The 25342-nt window shown below is 37.3% G+C and overlaps 2 long non-coding RNA genes across 2 annotated transcripts in view; one reads left to right on the forward strand and one right to left on the reverse strand.

Annotated features, from left to right (window-relative positions):
- Nucleotides 1-23243, forward strand: part of LOC117087807 — a 51210-nt gene extending 27967 nt beyond the window's left edge. Inside the window, exons 2-3 of the long non-coding RNA XR_004438921.1 lie at nt 12140-12250; nt 23199-23243. This is a non-coding gene — a long non-coding RNA (uncharacterized LOC117087807). The remainder of the gene's footprint in view (nt 1-12139; nt 12251-23198) is intronic.
- Nucleotides 6084-16921, reverse strand: LOC117087806. Its single transcript, XR_004438920.1, has 3 exons — nt 16861-16921; nt 14178-14257; nt 6084-6394 (listed from the first exon to the last, which is right to left on the reverse strand). It is a non-coding gene; the product is annotated as an uncharacterized LOC117087806 (long non-coding RNA).
- Nucleotides 23244-25342: the final 2099 nt, after the last annotated feature.

Here is a 25342-nt window from a genome sequence, read left to right on the forward strand (position 1 = left end):
TCTCTGCTCTCTCTTGCACTCTCTCACTGTCTCTCACTGTCACCCCAGCTCCCTCTTTTCAGTTTCCATCACTGCCTCTTCCTCCTCCAATATCTCCCTCATTGTTGAATGCCCCAGAGGTTCTTCCTTACCCTCCTCTCTTTCTCCTAGATTCCTTATGGCAGATGCATTCACACAAGCCAGAAGCCTGGGACTTATCCTAACACAACGTCATCTTCATCTCCATATTCACCTCAAGTCCTATTGATTTTGTACTTTCATTTTCTGCCCAGCCTCTCTGCTCTTCAGCCTACTGTCCACACTGCAAACAGAGAGAGATTAAGAAGTAAATCTGGTCATATCACTCTCCTGCTTACCACCTTCTAGTAGTTCTCCCTCACCTATCATTGTGGATTTATAAGTTTTTTAAAAAGGAATCTTTAGGCCTGGTCTGTAGCTCACACTTTTAATCAGAGCACTTTGGGAGGTCAAGGCAGGAGGATTGCTCGAGCCCAGGAATTGGAGACCAGTGTGGGCAACACAGTGAAACCTCATTTCTACAAAAAAAAAAAAAAAAAACTTAAAAATTAGCCCAGCATGGTGGCGCTTGCCTGTAGTCCCAGCTACTTCAGAGGCTGAGGCAGGAGGATTGCCTGAGTCTAGGAGGTCAAAGCTGCCATGAGCCATGATTGTGCTACTGCACTCCAGTCTAGGTGACAGAGCAAGCCTCTGTCTCAAATTTTAAAAAAACCCCATTTTTTTTTTTTTTGCACTGGGAGGTAAGCTCTGTGCGGGTTGTGCCCGCAAAATGCTTGGCACCTAGTATGTGCTCAATAGACCACTGTTGGGTAAAATTAAATCTTACAATGAAGTCCAACTTGAAGCATGCACACAGTAAAACTGAGAAATTCCCATTAAGACAAGGGTAGGAGCAGAATCCTCCCTGCTTGCCCTGAACATACCCCACCAATACCCCAGGTACCTCTGTGAACCTCCTACTGATCTATGGCATATCTGGAAAACCAGAAACCTATGTGATAAAGTGTAAGCTTCCTAGCATGGGATAGAGACCCTTGACAAACTAATTTCTACCTACCCTCCAACATCATTTCTGATTGATCTCCATCTTCATCCTTCACTCCAGCCTTGATAGGCTGAATTACTGCCACGCCTGGACATGCAGGGCTTTGCACATGTAGTTCTTTTCTGCCTAGAATACTCTAACCCTCCTTGACAGCCTAGAAAACTCCAACTTACTCCTCAAGAGCAGCTCAAAGGTGAAGATTTTCTGATTCCACAAGCAAAATGTATTACCTTAGTGCCATAAATATACCTCATACATATCTTTATTATGTCTTTTCACACTCTATATCATTTTTTGTTTACAGGTTTACTAACTCTACTGGGCTATGAAGGCACAAACTCTTTCTTATTTATTTTTGAAACCCAGGGATTAGCTAATGCCTAGTACCCAGGAGATACTCGATATATGTTTGTATAATAAATGCAATTCTACTGGACTGAATCTTTTTTTCAACTCATATCCTTTTGGTAATGTCATTTTGCATGTCACAGTGCCCCATGCTAAAAACTGACCAGTTAATCTTCTACTATCTATGTTTCAGCAGAAATGAACAGGGATGAAGACTTGTAGATTCAAATAAATATTTAGAGATAATGTCTTTTTTAAATTTTGCTTTAAGTTCTGGGATACATGTGCTGAACGTACGGGTTTGTTACATGGGTATACATGTGCTATGGTAGTTTGCTGCATCTATCAACCCATCATCTAGGTTTTAAACTCCACGTGCATTAGGTATTTGTCCTAATGCTCTCCCTCCCCTTTCCTCCACCTCCTGACGAGCCCCAGTGTGTAATGTTCCCCTCCTTGTGTCCATGTGTTATCATTGTTCAATTCCCACTTATGAGTGAGAACATGCCATACTTGGTTTTCCATTCCTGTGTTAGTTTGCTGAGGATGATGGTTTCCAGCTTCATCCATGTCCCTGCAAAGGACATGAACTCATTCTTTTGTATGGCTGCATAGTATTCCATGGTGTGTATGTGCAACATTTTCTTTACCCAGTCTATCACTGATGGGCATTTGGGTTGGTTCCAAGTCTTTGCTATTGTAAATAGTGCCTGTGAGTCTTTTCAATTGAAATTGAGATGTCTGAGATCTAATGGGTTATTACAACTGTTCTTCTCCTGGGCACTGCTGAAATAATGTCTTGCATCTTAGGTTTTATATAATAAGATAAATAAGATAGGAAAAACATGTGGGTCATATTTGTTCAATACAAGTGAGATCAATAGAGTATAAGAATGTGATCCCTTAGCAGGTTCAGAAGGGGGCCATCTCTTTAATGATATAAAATCGAAAATGAGAAACATCAGATGCAGAAAAGAAAATTTTAGTTAAAGAAAATTTTATAGCAAATTTAACTCAAGCTATGTAAATGAGACTTCCCAGAGAATGAAAACAATATCTTCTCATTCTCTCCAGCTGGTCTCCAGAGTCGATGTTTCTACAACAATAGTTGCATCAGTTTCCTCACAATTCTGAAACATTTGGGTGCTAAATGCAAACCAGAAAATAAAACTCAGTGTGTTGGTCTCCTGGTAGATGATTTTTGTTTTCCACTTCCAGGGCAGTTTTGCAAATTATGTAGTGGAGAATCATATTCATCTTTGATATATATATATATCTCAATCAGATTATGGTAACCAGTAATTTACCTACCATCTTATTAGCCAAAAATATCTGGTATTACTCAAGACTTCTTTCTGTAAGTACCAATGTAATATTCTTGATGTTCACAAAGATGGTATTGCGGGACCCTGAAGTACCCACTAAATCATGGAAGAACAATGAAATCCCTTGAGTTTCAAGTCCAAGTGTACCTTATTGTATGTATTCTAATTCTCTGAAAAATGGGGACTCATGTAGAGCATATATGGTTGTTTGTGTGTGTGTATGTACCTGTGTGTGTATGTATGTAGAATATTTGTTTGTAACACACCCAGTCCACCACCCATAACCCATAATAAAAAACTTACACTAAATCAGTGGTCCCAGCTGATCACAGTGCCTCACACCTATAATCCCAGATACTCAGTAGGCTGAGGAAGGAGGATCACTTGAGGCCAGGAGTTTGAGACCAGTCTGGACAATATAGTGAGACCTTACCTCTAAAAATTTTAAAAAATTAGCTGGTCATTGTGGTGTGTATCTATCATCCCACCTACTTGGAAAGCTGATATAGGAGGATTGCTTCAGCCCAGTAGTTCAGGGCTGCAGTGAGCTATGATTGCACCACTGCCCTCCAGCCTGGGGAACAAAGCAAGACCTAATCTCTAAAAAAAATTTTTTAAATAAATACGTAAATCAGTGGTCCTCCAAGTATGGTCTAAAGACCCTTGAGGAACCTGGAGAATTTGTCAGGAGTTACACAAGGCCATATTTATAATAATGCTAAGACATAATTTGTCTTTTTCATTCTCATTCTCTTGCAGATTTGAGTTTTCCAAAGGTTATATGACAGTGATATTGGAACAGGTTGAATGCAAAAACATACATGAGAATCCAACAGTATTCTACTAAACTAGACATTAAAGAGGTTAACAAAAATGTAAAATAACGCCACTCTTCTCATTAATAGTTTGTTTTGGGAAATATAGTTGTATTTCATTAAAATGTGTGATGTATGCTGAAATGCAGTGGGAGAATTTGAGATTTATTGTGCTACCTGAATCTAAGGATTCATGTCTTCTACTTATTCTGGAAAATTCTCACCAATTACCTCTTTAAATATTTTTCATATCCCCTCATTCTCTTTCATCCATCTAGAATATCAGTACAACATATATGTGTTCTTCAAATGCTCACATATTCAATGTTTTTTATATTTTTCCATTCTTGCAACTCTGTGCTGCACTTTAGGTACTTCCCTCAGATCTTTCCAGTTTGCTAATTCTTTTTACAACTGAATCTATTTTGGTTATTTAAGTATTCCATTGTATTCTAAAATTTGATTATCACTTTTTTATTTTTAGAAGTTCTACTTTGTTTTATAAAATCGTCAGGTCATGTTTATGTGTGTGTTCTTATTTACAGTTATTCCTGATATTGTTTCCTTAAACCCTTTAAAAATATAAAACTCGTTTTATATTCTCTATCTGACTGCTCAGTTATCTGAAGTTTCTGGAAGTCTAACAAAGCTGTTTTTACTGCTTGCATTCATACATGGAAATCTGTCTCTTTTGGTATGCAATTTTGGATTGTGAATTTATGTTCAATCAAACCTTTTATCCATGGGAATTGTCTTAGTCTGTTTTCTGTTGCTTATCACAGAATACTGAACCTAGGTAATTTATAAAGAATAGGACTTATTTCTTACAGTAATGGAGGCTGGGAAGTTTTAGGTCAGAGGGCCACATCTGCTGAGGGACTTCTTGCTGGTGGGAACTCTGAAGAGTCCAAAGGTGGTGCAGGGCATCACATGGTAAGGGGACTGAGTATGCTAGCTCAGGTCTCTTTTCTTCTTATAAAGCCACCAGTCCCTCTCCTGTGATAACCCATTAATCCATTAATCTATGAATGGATTCATCCATTCATGAGGGCAGATCCCTTATGACCCAATCACCTCTTAAAGGCCCCACCTCTCAATATGACCACATTGGGGATTAAATTTCAACAGGAGTTTTGGAGGGAAGAATATTCAAACCATAGCAGAATCTTAAGTAGCCTAGGATGAAGACAGGAGTCTTTGGAGAGGATTTGCATTTGCCTCTGTTAGGCACCCAAGGTGTCCCAAGGTAGTATGTATTAGAACTCCTATCCCACTTGAGGGCAGGCCTGAGGTTATAAATTCTCAGGACATACTTTTCGTTTTTACTCTGTATGCCCAAGCCAAGCCAGACAATTTGCCTTATTATCTCCTTTTGCTAGTTATTTTTTTCTATCCATCTTTTAGTGCTTGAGGGTTCCAGATTATTGTGAGGATCTTGGCTCCTCTCTACACCTTGCTGGGTCCAAGGTCTTATCTTCATGTGGCTGTTAAACACCAAGCATCTGGATTACCTGCAACTATAAATGCTCCAGGGCATCAGTGGCTTCAATGTCTGCTCCTCCCTTGGTTTTCAGCTTCTTCATTTTTTGATCCCTGGGGATTTGCCTTGCTTTTTTGCAAGCTTAGTTCTATATATGAGATATTTGTTACATATTGTTTAATATTTTAGGTGTCTTTTTAAGGGGATTTCCTGGTTATCTTGTTTGCCATATTGCTCAGGAATATAAACTGATACAAATTTCTGAAAGATGAAATCCATATACCATGCAACCAAGCAATTTTACACAAAGAAATTTATCCTTTGCATGTAAATTTGGCAACATCTATCAAAATTTAAAATGTACATAACTTTTAATACAGCATGTCTACTTTCTAGAAATGTATCCTACATATATACTCACACTTATACAAAATGCCATATGAATAATGTTATTTGTTGCAGCAGGCTTTGTGAAAGAATAGAAATTGTCAAATGTCCATCATTAGAAGACTAGCTGAGTAAATTAAACCACTTCCCACAATATTCTGCAATTGTTAAAAAAAATGAAAAACTTCCATATGACCTGATATGGAAAGATGTTTATGGTGTAAGTTGCATGACTTCTTTACATAAAAAATATAAAATACGAGAAGATGTGCTTGTATATTCATTAAAAGCTGAAAAGATACACAATGGTTAGGGTAGTTTCCTATAGGGATCAGGACTGGGCCATTGTTATACAAAACACTGCACCTAAATGAGAAATTTGCTAACTTGAAATTACTTTTACCCATTTATTAATGGGTAAAAAGTACCTTACTGCTATATTATTAGTAGTAGTGTTACTAAAGGCTTTTAAAAATAAAGTCCTTCTCCCCAAACTGTTCTGCAACTCTTATCATCTACTACCTGCCTGTCATTCCTTACCTGTCATTTAACCTACCTGTCCTCTGCTGACTTTACTAGGACATTCATTACCTAATGCTCTAAATATAATTTTATAGGCTGAAATAGACAGATTTCATACTTCCATCTGTCCTGAGAAGGAATGGTTTACAGTGTACATAAAGGAGTTATATTTTAAATGCCACACCACTGCAGAGGGAAAGGAAGGGCTCGCTGAGAATTAACTGAAAAGCCAGCCCTATTGCTTTGGCTATGTCACAGTTTGATCAGCAGGAGAGACTGATTTCAACATCTGAGCCCAGCTGTAGCTTCTGGCTGGAACTCTTGAATTTTCAATGAGCTGCTTAATGTCCAAGGACTAGAAGCTGAGTTAGGCATTTATACAGCTGGGGACATCTTCTGGCATGAGGTTGAAGGTTTTCTTTTGAACATCTTCATTCCTTCATATGATGAACTCCTGGAGATGACAGTGCACAGCTTGAGTTATTTAATTTCCCATTAGATTTAGATGTGCAAATATAACAAAGCCCATGTAATTTCATATACATTCATAGCCTTTCACATACTAAATTGCAACTCTCTTTACTTCATTCTCCTTGAAATAAGCTTCATATTAGTGCGGTGATGAAAGCCAGCCCAGATATTATTCTACATTTTGGATTACAATTTTCACCATATTGTAATGTTAGGGCATAAGTTATTTCAGATATCTTTGTAGTAATTGGTTGCTTTGAAGATACGGACTTTTTTGTGTTTGTTTGAAAAAATGAAGAAAAAGATCAGAAGAAGAGAGAAATTTTCCTTTTAGAAAAATAATTATTTCCTTTTTGAGTTTTTATTCCCATCAAAGTCCATAAGAGTTGACACTGAGCTCTTTGGAAAATGTAGATACACATAAATAGAAATAGCAAAGATGGCAGTTTCTGAAATAATGTAATCTACAGGCACCAGAAGGGAATATTTCTTGATTATTGGCACCCCAAAGTATCTTTCTTTTTTTATTATACTTTAAGTTCTAGGGTACATGTGCACAATGTGCAGGTTTGTTACATATGTATACATGTGCCATGTTGGTGTGCTGTACCCATTAACTCGTCATTTACCCCAAAGCATGTTTCATAACAGTCCTCTTCAATGCCATGAGTTTCCTCATTCTTTGTATTTCTCAATCCTCTAATAAAACGCAAACATTTTAGAAAAGACGATCTTTGGAGGTCATGTTCAGTCATTAAATTCTATATCCATCATATCACTTTCCAGTGTGAGAAGCTGAGAAGGACTTAAACACAAGATAGGTAACAAGAAGGTAGTAGACAAGTATGACAAGGAGGTCCATCGGGGTGGCAAAGGAGGAAGGACATTTAGCAATAATGGACCAATACCTATGCATTGAAAAGGTGTTTCACTGAAAAACAGTGAAAATAGAGTTACGAACTAATAGTATCCAGTTATTTAATTTCCTAAATATGGCCAAAGGTACAGTACTGGAAATCATATTGGGAATAAAAACAAATGGGTTTAGTAAAGAAGGTTAGGATTCCAGTTCTGCACATATGATGCTCTGAATAAATATGAAACGGTTTCTTACATGACACACACATGACTTCTGGGTAAAATATTAATCCTTCCAAAATTTAACAAACAGCTAAGCTTAAAAGAAAGTGAGAACTCCCCCAGGTGATGGGAATACAATGGGAACATAAAGCCAGGGCAGTAGGGGAGTGCATGGGTAGGCGATTTAAAACCTAGGAACAGGTCCTGGAGCCTGGGAGCTGGGATTCCACCACCCACAAAAGGCTGCTTCGGGATAGAACAGGCTTGTCCAACCCATGGCCTGCAGGCCACATACAGCCCAGGATGGCTATGAATGCAGCCCAACACAAATTTGTAAACTTTCTTAAAACATTATGAGACATTTTTGTGATTTTTTTTCAGCTCTTCAGCTATCGTTAGTGTTAGTATATTTTGTGTGTGACCCAAGACAATTTTTCTTCCAATTTGGCCTAGGGAAGCCAAAAGATTGGACACCTGTGGGGTAGAAGGAGGAGAGGCGCTGGAACTGAGGCTTCCACATAAAGCCAAGGCCCTTCAAGGGCTGCTCAGACTGGCAATTATCTGCTGTCAGCTGTGAAAACGCCACCCACCAACTCAGCAAAGCAGTAAAGCAGTTTTTACCTGCCTGAAATGTTGAATAGAGAAAATGTCCCTGTGAGACAGCAAGCCATTCAGATACCTTGGCTGAAAGAACTACCTAAGGGTACACTGCAGGAAAATAGGTAACTGAACCCAGAGCAAAGATGAAGTGTGAGAAACAATGAGGAGGTAAGAAACTGGTAAAACACCAACAATAAAATCATTAAGATATGTCTCATTCCATGGATATTAAAACAAGAAAGAACTTCAGTACTGGACATGTGAGACCCGGGTTGGATTTCCAAATAAAATCCAGCTATATGCTAATTCTAAGAGCTACAATTAAACCAGAAGGACACAGAAAGTTTAAGAATAAATGATGGGGAAATTTGCATCAGAAAAAATGCTAACCAAGGTGCATTTATATTAATATCAAGCAGAAAAAACTCTAAAGAAAAAACAGTACAGTATCATTAGGAATACATAATGGTAAAAGAGTAATTTACTGAAAGACATAATAATTCTAGATTTATATACATCTAGCAACATAGCCCCAAAATATATGCAAGGAAAATAGAATTAAAAAGATAAAGGGAAAGATTCACAACCATATTAGATTTTTTTAACATGCCATTTTCATCACAGATAGATCAAAAGACCAGAAATAAGTGAGACTATAAATGATTTGCTAACCCAATTAAGAGACTTCATGCAATGACAATAATTATATAGAATACGACATCCAACATTTTGAGAACTAATATTCTTTTTTCAAGCAAAAATGGAACACATATTAGAACAAAGAAAAATTTCAAAAACTACCAAACAAAATAGCACACAAATCAAGATCTCTACTCAAAATATAATAAATTTAGGAAACAATAACAAAAGGTTATTTAAGAATTTTTCATTTTGAAAATTTTAATGTATTTCTAAATAATCTGAGTCAAAGAAGAAATCGCAATAAAAATTATAAAATATTTAGAATTGATTCACAAAGAAAACACTATATTTCAAATGTGTGTAGCTAAATGAACTAACCCTAAAACTGAAAAATTAATGATGTAGGCGACTCAAAATAATAGGAGAAAGTTGATGAAATGAAAAACTAAATATCGGAGCAGAGTTAATGAAATGAGAAACAACAGAAATAAATCTTAAAGTTGCTTTTTAAAAGAAATTAACTATTTTGTTATCAGGCCTAATCATGGGGGAAAAACACAAAACATAAACAAAACAGATCTGAAAGTAAAGGGTGAGACAATCACAGATAGAATAGACATTTTTTTAAAATCACAAGAGAACAGGCTGAGTAATTTGATACCAATAACTGGAAACAAAAAATTGAACCATTGTCTAGAAAAATATAACTTACCAAAACAGACTCATGACAAATTGAAAAGTTGAACAGATCTATATCCATTAAAGAATTGGAATTGATCATTAAAAATCTATATCACCCTCTATAATAAAAAAAATCACACCATGCTGGATGGTTTTATTGGAGAACATGTCAAACTTCCAACAATCATCATTTTAAAGTTTTTGAGAGAGTACATAAACACGGAAACTTCACTAACTGATTTTAATAAGACTGACATAACTTGGCACCATAACTGAAAAAGTAAAGTATTAGAAAGGAAATTTGGCAAGGTGCAGTGGCTCACACCTGTAATCCCAGCACTTTGGGAGGCTGAGGCAGGGGGACTGCTTGAGCCGAGGAGTTCAAGAAAAGCCTGGGCAACATGGCAAAACCCTGACTCTACAAAAAATACAAAAGTTAGCTGGGAGTGGTGGCAGGAGCCTGTAACCGCACCTACTCAGGAGGCTGAGGTGGGAGGATTGCTTGAGCCCAGGAGTTTGAGGCTGTAGTGAGCTGTAATTGTGCCACTGCACTCCAGTCTGGGCGACAGAGTAAGATACTGTCTCAAAAAAAGGAAATTTGTAACTCAGCTCATTTATGAACATATTTGCAAAAGGGCTAAATAAGATACTAGCAGAGCAAAACCAAAAATTTATACTTAAAAAAATACGTATCATTACCAAGTAGAGTTTATCCCAAGGATTCAAGGCTGTGCTAACATTAGAAAATATTTTAATGTAATTTAACATATTTATAAAGGAAAAAATTATCTTATTGCATGTACAAAAAGTATTATTAAATATATACATATTTATAATTTTTTAAACCCTCAGAAAATCAAGAATAAAAGGAAATTTCCTCAACCTGACAATAGCATACTTTTAAACCCTATAGAAAATATAATCATAATAATGAAACTTTATTAGCATTTCCTTCAAGACAAGAAAGAAGAGAAAAAAAATGTTTGCCATCAGCACAACTATTCGACAATGTGCTGATAGTCTTAACCAGTGGAATAAGACAGAAAAATAAATAAACAAAACTTAATAACAAAGTAATCATTGCTTTGTAGGCAATGATTTGTAGGCAGGTTCGAACGATTTTTAAGGCCTTTGGCGAATTTTGACATTTCTGCACGAAGTCTACCTTCCTAAATTAGAATCCCAAAAACTGCAATTTCCAGGTTCCTTTGCTGTTTGGTGTAGATTTGTAATTTTGATTTTCCCACCAGAGGCACCTATTGGAGGCTTTGATCCAGAACTGGGTTGTAAGTCAGATGTTGTTATAATTATTAAAAACACTCCCTTTCAGACTCAAAAGAGTCCTGAGTTGAACAATAAATTATGCATTTGCTCCATTACATAGGCAAAAAGGCAACATGTAGAGATATATTTGACTGATGGAAATCATGACAGAAGCGGCATGGATCTGGAACTCTTAGCAGTGGAAGCCTGGATTTAGTAGCTTCTGTATTATGGTAAAGGACGTGTAGTCCTAGTGCCAGCAACCTGTGTTTCAATAAGCACGGAAGGTGACTCTGATGCATGCCTAAGTTTGAGAACTAATGCTCTAGAAAAATTCTTGCCCGTGTGTACAAGAATAAATATATAAGGATGTTTACTACAGCACTATTTGTAATACAAAAATAAGTGGGAACAACTTTAGCAGCATCATCAGTAAGAGAAGGGAATTAAGTAAACTGGCCTAGTTGTACAATAGATTCTATATAGTTCTAGTTCAAATGAATAAACTAATCTCCATAGATAAATTTCAAAAACCTAATGCTGAATGGTAAAAGCAAATTGCAAAAGGATATATATGGCATGATAACATTTATTAAAAATTTTGAAACACATAACACCAGAAATTACATATTTATGATATTTACATGTGCTTTTTTAAAACACAAAAACATTGAAGGGATCACACATATCAATTTCAAGACAGTAGTTACTTCTCAGAAGGAAGGGGAAAAATGTCTTGGGGGCATCCTTTAATATTTTATAGGGCAAATATGATAGCATTTTGGACAAAGATTCATCAATTTTTGTCATTTCTCTATGCTGTTCTTCATATTTGAAAAATCATAAGTTAAATGGTAAGATACAGGTTTGTTCTTTAAGTTCACTTTCACTTGGTAAATTTGACAGATAAAATGGTTTTATAAAACATCTGGTAATGTTGCAGTGCTTCATTTCCAGAGGCCTATTGCCAGATAGAAACTCAGTCTATAATCAAAGGTGAATACTGTAAACACCTCAGTAAATATATATATTTTTGGTTCAGTTTATATTCAACTAAATCCCTGGAATTGCTGGCATTCATCAATACAGGGAGGACAAAATACATCAATCCCAAATGAAAACTATAGGAGTAACACATCTTCAGGACTATCTATATATGAAATTCTGAGATCTAACGTTCCTTAAATGAGGAGTCTGGGCAAATCTCTTTGTAAAATAAATAATTGTTTTTGAACCTATTTGTAAGTTCCCATTTTCAAATGTTTTATTTTCCTGATATGTTACATACCTATAACAGTTCAAAAGTAGAGAACTCAGTTTTCCAGCATTGTTACCTTTCCACAATACTGAAAGAGTAACTCAAGCATGCTTTGGAGGAATAGAGTTGAAACCTAAGACTAATCTGTCTACCCATATATCTGCTCATATATCTACTATTTTTTTCCATCCATCTGATGCTCAGGTAATCCTCTGAGATGGCTTTCACATGTCCATTCCAGACTGTTCCAGCATTTTGTATTCAAGTGAAAATCCATGACTGTTAATTTATAAACACTGCATTGACAAATGACAGGTAAGAAATAACAATTTGTAAGAATTGCATTATGTCTAGGATTTTATTAATTTGAAAGAATCAACTTAGAATTTCTACTAGGTAACATTAAAATGTATCTGCACACTTACTAAGAACCAGGTTAAAAACAAAAATAAATAAATAAAGTATCACCCATGTGAACTTAAAACACAAAAGTATTTTTACTAATTGTATGTGCATTAAAATTTTATGTATTGCTAATATTTAGCTATTAATACCTACTCAAATACATCAACATTTTGAAGAAACACAAAAGCTGCTAAAGTGTTAAGAACTCTGAGAAATTGTAGGAAAAATGCAAATAAGACATCAGAGAAGAGCTCACAAAGACTAGGAGATTGAAATGGAGCCTTAGGAAAAAAGAAGTCAGAGAAGGAAGAAAAAAGGGAGCTTCTGAAAATGAGAAGAGTAACGTGCTGAAGGGCTCATCAAAGAAAATTCCCAGATACAAATGCTTCACTAGCTGTAAACGATGAGGACCAGTTGATCATGTAAAATGAGAGTACTAACCTGTAGACTGCATTTCATGATACTGGGAACCAAAGTTAAGCACATCAAATAAATATATTAAATGTCACGGTGGAATATTTCACTGAAACATCTACTCAGTTATGAGAGCTGTTTTTATTGCACACACGAGAAGCAAAAAAATGTGAAACAATTTATATACAAGAGGGCACAAGATGAAATCATTGTCTGTATTTAACAATAAACCATGTGACTATTTTGAGTTTAACAATCATACCAATTATGTGTTGTATCTAAGATATCTGATTGTTTATCATGAAATATAAGTGAATATGAATAAAATGTGTTGCTATATTATGAATAACAGAAACTGCTAGAACTACATATGTTCAGTAGTTTATGTCACTAATCTCTAGATATATCAAAAATCATAATGCAAGCTTCCACAGAGTATCACAGATGTGAGGCATAAACAGAGCTTCCCAAAACTTAAAGTAGAAGGAAGATGGTATCATCACAAGCTGAAAATCAATGTCTGTTAGTAGTTGCTTTTCAGCCCTAAACAGATTCATATGTCAGTTTCACTGAGGATATTGACTATGGCATAACCTCATAGGTTTGACTACGTAAAAACCTTCTCTCCCTGAGTTTCTTCCAAAATTAGATGGGAAGCAAATGTGAGAAGTCTTGAACCAAGTGAAATATTAATTAGGTTCATGTACAGTTTGAAGTGTTTGGGGTTTGCTTGCTTTTGTTTTTTGCTAGTGTAAGCCTTTAAATACATACACATTTGTTTCTAAACAAACTGATTTATTAGGTGAATTTTAGTTTTATTTTTGTTGGAGACAGAATATTAGAACAAAAAAAACACACACACAAAAAAAGTTGAGGTTACATTCCACTCCCCAGAGGCAAACATTTTCAAATATTTTAGCTGTTTCTCTTTGTGGTAATCTTCATATTTCTAAATAATATGTTTAAACTTCTGTATCTTGATTCATCAATTCTGGGTGTTTAACTATTGACTTACTATACCATTTTCCACTTACATCCATTTTCTATCCCCATCTTTCCAACATAAATATATCTATTTTCTTTTTTAATTAAAGCAATATTCAATTCGTATTTACTGGATATTTAAATATCACTCAGTGCTGAGTTAAGTGGTTAACTATGATTACCTCTCCTTTTTGTGCAACTGGTTTTTTTTTTGAGTTAATAATTGTTCCTCCTTAAAATTTGCTGAGACTTCTAGACCCTACTACCATTAATAGCAATTCAATTCAACTTTCCACATGGTAAAACCAATCAGAAGATTATTTTGCCCTAGAGTCCTCCATCCCCCACTTCCAGTTGGGACTAGTTGCTCTCTAGGCCTAAAGTATAGTTGTCATCCTGGGGTTTTCCTTCAGCATCATCCTGAGAATTTCCTACACACCTTTTTTGCTTCCTGAATCTCGTGCCTCCTTTTTGTTATTTAGTCCCTCATTGTGGTGGAGCACATCATTCTTCAGCTTCCTGAGAAAAGACAAATGGATAAGGAAGGGAGCTGAGGGGTGTCACCATTCAAAATGCACATTTTAACTGAACCCTCCTATTTCCAGTCCAACATCTCACTCCCTTTCCTTCTTCCTCAGTTTTTAATCTCTTCATGATAGGCTCTGAAATAAAAATTATTTCAGAGAAAATAATTGTCAAAACTAAAATATATTTCATTTGCAAAAGATAGGATTTGTTGTAGGAAAAATGAATTTACAGGTCCAAAGCTTGGAGTAGTCAGAGTAAAGGGTCTTTACCATAAGTCATACAGTAGGAAGGATATAAGTTATGAAGTAAGGGCACTTCTCAATACATAGGGTGAAAGTAAAAGCCCTTTCTGAGCTCCAGGAGGGCATCTTGGGCAGGGGGAGGGAAACAAAAAACAAAACAAAACAAAAAACAAAAAGCAAAACAAACAAAAAAGAGAGTAAGAGAGTGGAGACGCAACAAGAGTCTACTCTCTCCCCTGCCATCTTGGAATCAAAATCTCAGGAAATGATGGAGACTCACAGATAGGCATTACGAAACAAGTGGGCATGCTTGTGCTCCACTTCTCAGAGCATAGCCCAAGAAGCCACAATACAGCAGACGGGCAAGGCAAAACATGCTGAGAGGAAGACAGCGCGTCATGGCAGGATGTCACTACATGATACTTATGACTATGGATCCCAGTTACACCCAGAAGATGCCAACACACAACATACTTCCCCGGGAAGTATCAGAAACCACCTAGGAACTCAGATCATCCTGTAGGTACTCAGGAAGACAGGTGAGGAGATGGGAGGAGTTTCCCCTCCAAAGAGTCTGAGTTAAACTGAAAGAAACAGTTTTAATCCAGAATGACTATGTTATCATGAATGGAGAGTTACAAGTGCAGAAATGCAGGTTAATGCACAAATTGAGTTAAGCTATAGAAAAAAGAGAAGATAACATTTCCGCACATCCATCTGGTAGTGTGTAAATTGCAAGCTGCTAATTAACATTAGTGGTTTGGTCTAGGGTTTAGCAAGAAGTCATGCTCACTTTAATTTATATCCCTGGTTGATGGTCACAGGCTATTTCCTTATAGCAGTTCTCTGCCTTTGAGCATGGGACTTTTATGTCACACGCAGAAAGCCACAATGCAGTGATGGGACAGCATCCTCTCACCTCTATTTCTGTACACACTGCATGTTAGCCATATCTACAATAACTCACAAATGGCTGTATTTCTTATAGAGCCCTCCCAAACTGAGACAATTACCCAGAACTTGGGTTTACTGGCAAAGGGAGAGGCTGGTGGCTGGCCACTATCTTAGGGGAAGAGGGAAGAATTGCCTACACAGTGAAAGTTTTAAGACCACAGATCTCAAGCCTTAGTTCACATGAAAATCACCTGGCAGGCTTGGTAAAACACAGATTATTGGATCACATTCCCGGAATTTCTGATTCAACAGGTCTGGGGTGGGGACCTGAGAGTCTGTACTTCTAATAAGTTCCCAGGCAATATTGATGCTGCATGTCTGGGGACCACACTTTGACAGAACGACTGCCTTTAAAATATACTCGAGGCTCAGGTCAAAATCTCCCTTACCTATCAGACTACTAAAGCAAAATAAGTACAGTGTATCTGTCCCTTCCCCTTTTCTGTGCCCAACTAAGCTACCTGTAGCAGTTAGGAATGCATTCAGCTGCAGATAACAGAAAACCCTTCTACCACCGTTAATCAGGATGGGAAGAGCACAGTGTGTCATAGCAGGATGTCACTGTATTATATTTATGAGTAGGGATCCCAGTTACATCCAACGGATGCCAACACATAATACCCCAAGGCAGAAGAGGCTGGCTGGACAACTTCACTGCATTTGGGAGTCAGTGTACAAGGACCGGATATTTCTCGCCAGGAACTAATAAGGAGATAAAGAATTATATGGCAATGGACAATGCAAGGATGGCACAGTTTCTCAGGGAGATCATAAAGGCCCCATGTTCCTGCTAAACTCTGCTCTGCCAATGGCGTTTTGCTATGTCTAAGAACTAGCTCTCTAGAAAGAGTGGGAAAAACCTGATCTGCAGCATTTGCCAATTTCCATGGTGAAAATATTCCCACCATGATGTCACTGAAGGCAGAGTTAGAGAGAAGTGGGCACAATACCAGCTCCAGCAGCAGCTCTACCCTCCTTAGGATATAGCTTTGATTCTCGAGGTCTCCACTTTATCTCTCAAGATGGCTGCAGCAGGTCTTGCTATTAAGAAAATCAAAGGTTTTCCAGCAGCCTAACCCACCAAATTACTGCCTATGTCTTATCAACCAAAAGATAGCTGATGGCTTGTTAGCTGGAAGATGACTAAAGGGAGGGAGGTTGGAGCAGCTAACAAACAGTGTCTGTCCCCACTTCTCTGATACAATTTTCTCTTCAAGGTTGCCCTTAATATAAATCTGACTTCACTTATATAAAGAGAGAGGAAAACACACAGTGATACGCTCTGCTCTCTATTCCTCCCAGAAGTGGCCTGGAGTTACACACCACCTCGGGATAGCATAGTTACAAGCAGTATTTTATGGGAGTAGTGTCAGGCTGAGCCAAAGCTGGGAAGTGTACCTGATTTGTTGGTCAGTGTTGTGAAGGCGTGGTGAGCTCTTCCAGGCTGACAACACATAGCTGACGTGGCTGAGGATGTAGAAGCTGAGTATGATACAAGGCTGTCCATGAAGGGCCATTTTCCTGTTCAGATGATCCCTTTTTTACTGTACCTCACTGAAGTGAAACTGAGTTATTCTAGAACACAGTGGACCAAGAGCAAAACTGTCAGCAGCACTCAGGCAAACAAACTCCTGGCATCCTCCTCAATAAGTCAGATATCCATTCTCTTTTTCCAGAGCCCATATGAAAGGTCTGAGACTCTGAGTGTGGCACCTATTGATTATCTGGTAGCAGAAAAAACAGTTAGACTGAAGCTTGCAAGAGTGGGTATTAATCCCGTTCTTTTTTTTTTTTTTTTTTTTGAGACGGAGTCTTGCTCTGCCGCCCAGGCTGGAGTGCAGTGGCCGGATATCAGCTCACTGCAAGCTCCGCCTCCCGGGTTTACGCCATTCTCCTGCCTTTCAATAACTATCTCTGTGACCTCGAACCTGTCACATCTCTTCTCTCAGCTTCAGTTAGCTCATCTGTAATTGAAGGAGTTGAACTGTGTGCCTTTGTCCTATGGGTCATCTGAGCATTTAAGCAGGAAAAGCAGCTAAATATTTTTAGGAGAGTGACAGGGATAAAAATTAGATTTCAACCACACTGCTGTTAATATTAAATGGCTACCTAATCAGACCTCTCTTCCAAATTAATCAGTAATGATTTTGATCATAACTTACAGTTTGTGAAGTGCTTGCTTCTATATTTTTCTCCCATCAACCAATTTGAGGTAAGTAGGGCAGGCATTTTTATCTCCATTATTTTCCTCCTCAGGGTAATGTACAATTCTCACTCTAGGATTCCCATAGTCTACAGCAGCAATTCTCCAAGCATGGTCATAGGCCACTTGCATAAAATCTCTGCAGGACACCTATTACAAATTCCTCTTCCTGGACTCTATTCCAGATCCACTAAATCAGAATCTCTAAGGTTGAGGCCCTGAGATTTGTTTGCACTTTTGACATAACATCTCCATGTGATTTTTATATAACCCAAATTTGAAAATCACTATTTTAAAAAATATATTTGGGGGTACAAGTGCAGGTTCCTTGCATGCATATATTGTGTGGTGGTGAAGTCTGGGCTTTTAGTGCACCCATCACCTGAATAGTGAACCCAATAGGTAGTTTTTCAATCCTCATACCCCTCCCACCTGTCCACTGTTTAGAGTCTCCAATGTGTAAAGGGAGCTAGCATTTGAGGCCTATTATGTGTCAGGCACTATACTGGCTGCTTCATATGAGCTCTTTCATTCAATACTCATAACAACTCAATAAAGTGCATATATATATACATATATACTATATATCTATATACAGTTTGTCAAAAAACTATTTTGGAGTACTTTTATATTTATGGAAAAGTTGCAAAGACAGCAGTGATAACATACCCCTCACCCAGTTTCATTGCCCCTATTGTTATCACCTTATGTTACCTTGCTTAGTTTGTCAAAATTAAGAAATCAACACAACATTGGTACATTACTGTCAATTAAACTCTCAATTTTATTCAAATTTCACCAGCTTTTTCATTAATGTATTTTTGTATGTTCTATAATCTAGTCCAGGATACTACATTACTTTAGTTGTCCTGTCTCCTTTGTCTCCTCTGATCTGTGACAGTTTCTCATTCTTTTCTTGTTTTTCATCACCTTGACAGTTTTGAGAAGTCCTGGTCAAAGTAGTACAAAATAGTAGAATGTTCCTCATGTTTGGTTTGTCTGATGGTTTTCTCATGATTAGACGGGGGTTATGGGTTTTTAGAGAGAATACAACAAAGGGAAAAGTGTCTTTCTCATCACCTAATATCAAGGGGTACATAATATCTATATGATATAACCTGATGATGTTAATAAAGTCTATGCTTGTAATCCCAATTCAACCAAATAGGAAACAAGTTTATCAAGCCTAGTGTTCCATAACTGCTAAGTGGCAGAACCAGGATAAAGTTTCATTTCTTTTCTCTGCCATTTTGGTTGCAAGTGACCACTCTAGTTTTATTCTCTTCCCATAAAACCCTCCATTTCAGCTCAATTTGCCATTCTCTGTTGTTTCTTGCTCTACTCAACTCCCCTATGTTTTCCAAGTCTTTTTCAGTGTTCAGCTCAAATCCAATCTGCTCATTGAAATCCTCCATGATCCCCAACACACTCCTTTCACGAAATTCTAGATGCTCCTCTAATTTTCCACTTAGCACATATTGTCTTAACCACTGTCTTTCCAAGCCAAAATGAAACAATAATGGGGAGAGACCAGCCTGTATGTGAATCCATTTGCTCCTGAGCTGAATAACATTGGTGTCTTATCTTCTGTAGTCTTTCACACTGTATTCAGAGGAATGCTTCTGTTAAAACAAACTAAATATTGTCTGAGAAGGACTCTGTACTTCTATATTTGAGTCCTTGTGGATGAACTGCAAGCTAACTTAACAGGTAGACAAGACTGAAAACCTAACTTAGGAGTATGTGCCTCTAACAATGGCTGAGTCTTGGCTAATCCCAGCAGCTATACTTCAACCCGTCATAGACTGCTGAGTGTTTAAACTATGTTCAAATAAGGCAGACGTCAAGCTGTAACCAATCCATCTGTTTCTGTACCTCACTTCTGATTTCTGTATGTCACTTTACTTTTTTTGTCTATAAATTTGTTCTGACCACGAGGCATCCCTGGAGTGTCTTTGAATCTGCTGTGATTCTGGGGGCTAGCTGATTCACCGATCGTTCATTGCTCAATTAAACTCCCTTAAATTTGATTTGGCTGAAGTTTTTCTTTTAACACTTCTAAATTGCAAATCTATACCATTACCATGCTTAAGACTTTTCAATGACTCCCTATTATTTACAAAATCCAAATGTCTACCCTTAACATATAAGGCTCTTATGAGCTAAGGCTTGCCCATTATTTCATTTTATCTCTAGCCATCACATCACACTCCACTCCACAATATCCTGCATTCCAGTCATGATGAACTACTGGCGATTTCTAAGTGCCCTGTGACTCTTCTGAGCCCTATGTCTCTATACATGCTCTATTATCAGTGAAGAGACCATTATAGAAAACTCTGGTTCACCCTGGCTGATACAACAGGGACAACTATAACATTATGTCATAGGCATGTGAAAAGTAGGGAAGTTGTCCAGCAACTCAACAATGCCATCAAAGACCCAGGGTCTTTGTATCCTTTTGCTTTGCCATCCTCAGAAAATGTGATTCATCCTCAGGTTGGCTCCCTTCATAGTCACAACATGGCTGTGGTAGGTTTAAGCATTCCTTCCAAGCACAGCAATGCCTAGAGACAAAAATAAAAAATAAAAACAAAAGACCTACCTCTTCCAATGTTTCCCTCTTAAGGTCAAGAGACATTTCCAAAGCCCTTCCAGCAGACTTTTTCTTATATCTCATTGGCCAGAACTGGTTCATATGCCTACTCCCCTAAGGTAATCAAACAAGAGGAATGGGCCTACCACAATTATCTTAGACCAATTAGCGCTTATTCCTAAAGGCAGGGATAGTCACTCTCCCTTGGGTCAAGTAGAGGAGGGGACACTTGAGCAAAATCTCAACTCTGCCGAAAGGAAGGTAATTGGTATTTGGTGGGCAGCCAGAGGTATCTGACACACTGCTGTTACTGCCTTATCCTTCTTGTCTACTAGGCAAACTCTTTTTTATCCTTTAAGACTCAGCTCAAATATTACCTCTTGCAGGAAGCCTTCTCTGATATAACCAAGCAGCACTGAATGCTGCTTCTTCTGATCCCCCATATTACTGGGTTCATAACTCTGTGATAGCACTTATTACGTACCTATAATTCTGCTACCTTTAGAAAAAGTGAAACCTTGGAAGAAAGTACCATTTTCCACTCATATTTGAGTCCAACTTTGTTGAAGGAAAGAGAAGGGAAAAGAGGAAGAAAGGAAGGCAAGAAAAAAGGAAAAGAACTTCTCAGGCTGTTCATCTGTTAAATAGGGATAATTTTACTTTCTAATTGTTGTAAAGATTATGTAGAATAATATACAGAAAGCACTCAACGGAGTTCTAACACACAGAGTCCTATATATATTTTTAACAACATGGACCTCATTTTGTATTTTTTAATACTATCCTCCCACCCTTTACACACATTTCGTAGCATAACGCTTTGTATAAGTATAGTTGCTCAATAAATATGTTAATAGTTTACCTCAATCTAAAAATAAATTGCAGATTGCTGAACAAATTAAGCAACGAGCTCAGTTTCCATATCTTGCTTTCCTTTATTAGATTTCCTTAAAATTTTTTAATAACATTTCCTAAATATTCTATTAACGGAACTCTTAATAGAAGCTTTCCTGCAACCATCCAAAACCTTAGATCTGCACTCTCACCTTGGGCAACCTTTCACTAGACACTCTTTTGTTTTACAGTCTACTCTCATCAGTATTCTGGGCTTCATTTCATATCTGTCCTTCTGAGGTATGCTTCCCTCCCCTTCCTAACACTTCTTTGCTGCTAAAAATAAGTGATGTCCCTTCAGAGCAAAAACACTTGGGAAATCAGTTAGCTTTTATAGGTACAGCTTTATACTGGTCTCTGTGAGATTGGGGAATGGATGAATTAAATAAAGGAAGAAGCTCACCACCATCTTCTTCTCTCCATGTACTCCTGCATTCCTCAAAGGACTTTACAAAACCCATGTAAAAATAGCAATGCCACATTCATCAAAAATGCAAAAGCTAAAGGATGCTACCTGAGATTTTGCATAACGCTAAAGAGTAAATAAAACAGCCAGTTCATAAGATCGCCAGAAAACATTTTGAGGAAGCATTTAATTAAAGGGCCCCAGGCCCAACTCAACAAAGTAGAGCTGTTGGTGATGATGATTTAATAACCACACTTTTCCAAGGAAAACTGTAGCACATAACATAGCCAATTTCCTTTAGATTATAATGAATATCTTTTGGACTTCTCTTACCTAAATTATCTCTTGGTATGACACTGTCAGCTTGTATTCTGCCTATATTCAGTCCCTTATATATCCTGTGTTGCTTTTTGACATTAACCCTGAAAGTAGCATTGATATATTGCCTAAAATATCCTTTTCACCTATTACATATTCAACTACTTGAGATACTCTATTTCCCTACAAGTGAAAATTTTCTATGAAATTTGTTTAATAATCCTTACAACTGGTATATGTATAAACAAACATATTCATGTGGATGGATCCATATGTTCATGAGTATCAAGGCATGAACATGTTGCATACATGTATATACTCATGCACAAATTTGTATATGTACATATCCGAAAGTGAATGTACCTGAAAACAAAATGTGGTTTGATCACTTTGCACTTCTGAAACTCATCTCTGGAGTTGCATTGTCCTAATTTCTTTGAATGAAAGTAGTGAAATTGCAACACAAACTAAAATTGCTTAGAGGCCTAAATTTAAAGGTAACCAGCTCAATTTAGTACTCAATTAAATCCTATTCTGTTTAATCTGTTGGCAGTTGTGTCAACCTGCTTGTCAACTACTATCTTCTGATTTTTTTTAACCTCACCTCAAAAATCATTCTACCTTCTCTTTATTTTCTTGAGTTCATACCAAGCTCCCTACCTGCTATTCAGTATTTCATACATATCCTTAGGGCCATGGTTCTCAAAACCTGATTTCTAGGCCTCTGGTTATTAGCCATGGTGGTGGGTGCCTGTAATCCCAGCTACTCTGGAGGCTGCAGCAGAAAAATGGTGTAAACCTGGGAGGCGGAGCTTGCAGTGAGCCGAGATTGTGCCACTGCACTCCAGCCTGGGTGACAGAGCAAGACTCCATCTCAAAAAAAAAAAAAAAGCTTCTTTAGATGTATAAATAATTCAAAGAGTGAGTCACACAAAAATGGAGATGGGGGTGGTGAAGAATTAGAAATATTCTCTAGTGTAGATTGATATTATCACAGAATCACAGAACAGAAAGAGTACATCAAAATCCCAACAATGTTATAATTGATGGGGTATCCAGCTATTAACTTAATATCTTCAGTGTTGGGAAACTGATAGTCATCCAAAAGCATGCCTTCCAATCATAACAATGCTGTCTCATACATCAAGGTACTAACTGTCTTCTTGCAGTTTCTACCATTCAAATATTTATCATAAGCCTAGTAGAGTGATTAATCTATAGTAGCATTGAGCCACTGACCCCTTTGAGAATCTAATAAAAATGATGGGCCCTATTCATAGAAAACTACACATGAAAAATAATTTTTCTCACAATTTCAGAAAGCTTACAAGTTATGTGAAGCCCCTTCATCCACGGACCCCCAGGTAAAGACTCCCTCACTCCTGTTTTTTTACTGAGTAGAGAAATGGATGAGAAATAAGCCATAGTTTCCTCCTTCAAGGACCTTACTTTCTGATAGCAAATGCATGTGAAACAGTTAATAGTAATAAGGCAGGATATGGTTAAGTACTAATCATACACTGAGACAGAAAATTCTACTTCTGACAACACAGCAAGATAAAATCCTTGCAAATGGCCGTTGTACACTCACATTCCATAATGGAGATAAAGTCTTTGTTGAGTTCTTGTCTTATCAGAACTTATCAGCACAGCACCAGGGAGCAGAAGAAGGTTCTGGTCATGGTCTGGTACATGGTACTCAACAAATTTTTAATGAATAAATAAATCACCATTTACTTATCAGTTGTTTAAAATGCTCCCTGACCTTCCTGAGAAGAAAGTTGAAAAAAACAATAAAATAATTTCACTACCTTCAAGCTTCTTTAGGAATAGCATTTCCATTCATCCCACCTCTTAATTCAAAAATGTCAGTCTTTCTAAACTCAAAATAAAACTCTATGAGACATGTTTTAGGTGAGTTGGGAAAGGTTAAAAGAAATGTGTCCAAAGTTACAAAAGCGACACTACAGAATAAAATCCAGAAGGTTCTCATTCCAATAGGATCTCAAGAAGGAAGCACTGGTACTTCTATTTTAATGTCTTAGTAATGATATCTTCTAACAGTAATTGGACAGCTTTAACAAGTGGTTAATTTTCTCTGAAATCCAGATGTTACCCTGCTTTCTTTATATGGGGAGACCTTGAAGATTGGGTAAGGAAATACCATCAAATAAGGTAACAGGAAAAATGGCCAGTTTATAATCATTTTTTTTTTTTTTTTTTGAGATGGAGTCTCGCTCTGTTGCCCAGGCTGGAATACAGTGGTGCAATCTCGGCTCACTACAAGCTCTGCCTCCCAGATTCACACCATTCTCCTGCCTCAGCCTCCCAAGTAGCTGGGACTACAGGCCCCTGCCACCACACCCAGCTAAATATTTTATATTTTTAGCAGATATGGGGTTTCACCATGTCAGCCAGGATGGTCTCGATGTCCTGACCTCATGATCCGCCCACCTTGGCCTCTGAAAGTGAGCCACCATGCCCGGCCCATAATCATTTCTATTTGCTTTCAGAATTGCTCTGTAATGAAACACAAAATATTTTTTTCTAACCAGGATTGTTGTTCTTTTGTTCTTCACATGCATATTATGTATTATAAGGATGGTTTTGTTTGGTGTCATTTTGTTTAAGTAAAAGGATTTTAACTGAAGGCAAAACCTTGCAAGAGAGAAGGAGTTAACACACTACCAACTATAAATGAAATACATAGCTTCATTTAACTCCTTATACTGTGTTTTCCCAAATAAATCAAATGATTAATGTAATATAAAGAGGGATCAGAATGTATGCATTCAGGTCCCACCTTTACCATTCAATCATTACATGGTCTCAAATCAAATCAAATCAAATCAGACTGAGGTCAGTCTGAGCCTCAGTTTTGCCACCAGTAAAATACAACTGATAGGATAATAAGACTTGCCTCGTTGACCTCCATGGTTGAATTGAGGTTTTTGTGAGATTATTCACATGAAGACAGTCCTTTAAAACTCTGTATCAGTGTTGAGACAATATAGTTTCACCCAGAAGAGATGCTTAGTTGGTTAAGTTGGATCTACTGGCGATAGTTGGATCTACCTCCACTTGTGTAGTATCAGAGCCTTAGGGGTCAAACTAGATTAGTGGGTATAGGAGTTAAGATCACTGCCATACATACTTTTCCTTCACCTTCAACTGTACCTCAGCCCAGTACTACTAGGATTCTAACTAGCTAAACAGCATCTGAGTTGCCCCTAATTTCATGAACATTCAAAGCTATTTTGGGGAAAGGTAAGACACATTTAATTACTTTTCCAAAGTCTGATGGCAGACTAAAAACAACAAGTGAATTCAGCAACTCCAGGGTTCCAGTTTGTTATTCAATTGCCACTTAATTGTTATTAATGTATACTACAACATAAGTATATCCTTATGACACAGTTGATAAATGAACGTGATAAAAGGGGAAAACAGTCCTTATTTTTTA

This window comes from Trachypithecus francoisi, unplaced genomic scaffold (assembly GCF_009764315.1).
Source record: "Trachypithecus francoisi isolate TF-2019V2 unplaced genomic scaffold, Tfra_2.0 Lachesis_group10, whole genome shotgun sequence".
In the NCBI taxonomy this organism is placed as follows: Eukaryota; Metazoa; Chordata; class Mammalia; order Primates; family Cercopithecidae; genus Trachypithecus; species Trachypithecus francoisi.